This window comes from Dermacentor silvarum, chromosome 1, assembly GCF_013339745.2.
Source record: "Dermacentor silvarum isolate Dsil-2018 chromosome 1, BIME_Dsil_1.4, whole genome shotgun sequence".
Lineage (NCBI taxonomy): Eukaryota > Metazoa > Arthropoda > Arachnida > Ixodida > Ixodidae > Dermacentor > Dermacentor silvarum.
In genome coordinates this window covers 136,009,464-136,010,481 of record NC_051154.1, presented here as the reverse complement: position 1 = coordinate 136,010,481, position 1,018 = coordinate 136,009,464, and positions in this window count along the sequence as shown.

The following is a 1,018-nucleotide window of genomic DNA, read 5'->3' as shown; positions in this document are numbered from 1 at the left end:
CAGGAGGAGAGATCACTGTGGACGTGGACAAGCCGTGGTGCTGGCAGACGCGGAGGGACAGCGCGTAGCTTGCTCATAATGTCCCGCAGTCGCAGGGCGTAATCGTTGTTGGCCTGGGCGTTTGCGTTTTTACTGTCAGCGACAAACTCCCCCGGAAGGCGAAGTGTTGAGCCGTATACGAGTTCAGCCGAGCAGCAGCCAATGTCCGCTTTCAGAGCCGTCCTAATTCCCAATAAAACCAGGGGTAGCGCCTCTACCCAACTGCGACTTGAAGCTGCCGTCAGGCTAGTCTTTAGTTGGCGATGAAACCTTTCCACCATACCGTTGCTGATGGGATGGTAGGCCGTGGTTCTGATGCGCATGATTCCTAGGAGCCGCGTGATGTTCCCGAATAGGGCAGACTCGAATTGCGTTCCGCGATCCGTTGTCACTGTTGATGGAACTCCGAATCGCGCTACCCAGTGGTAGATGAAAGCGCGGGCCACAGTGTCGGCGGTCATATCTGGGATGGGGAAGGCCTCCGGCCACCGCGTGAAGCGGTCTACGCAAGTTAGTAAGTAGTTTTGCCCTTGGCAATAAGGCAATGGTCCCACAAGGTCCAAATGTACATGGGAAAATCGAGTGTCCGGCTCGGGGAACAATCCTAAGGGGGTCACCGTATGGCGCTGAACTTTTGAGCGCTGACATGATATGCACTCCCGTGTCCAACGTCGGACATCCCGGTTTATTGCGGGCCACACGAACCTATCTGTGCACAGCCGTTGAGTGGCTCGAATCCCCGGATGCGAGAGGCCGTGCAGCAGTTCATAAATGTTGCGGCGAAGATCATGGGGCACGAACGGTCTGGCCCTACCTGTGGACATGTCACAGCATACAGATCCTGTCGGTCCATCCACCCATTGTAGCTTCAAGGCGCTGGTTGTTGACTTCAGTAGGTGTTTCAACTCCCTGTCGCTGTGTTGAGCGGTAGTTAGTGCGGTGAAGTCAATGCCGTTTGGTAGGCTGATGGCGTTCACTG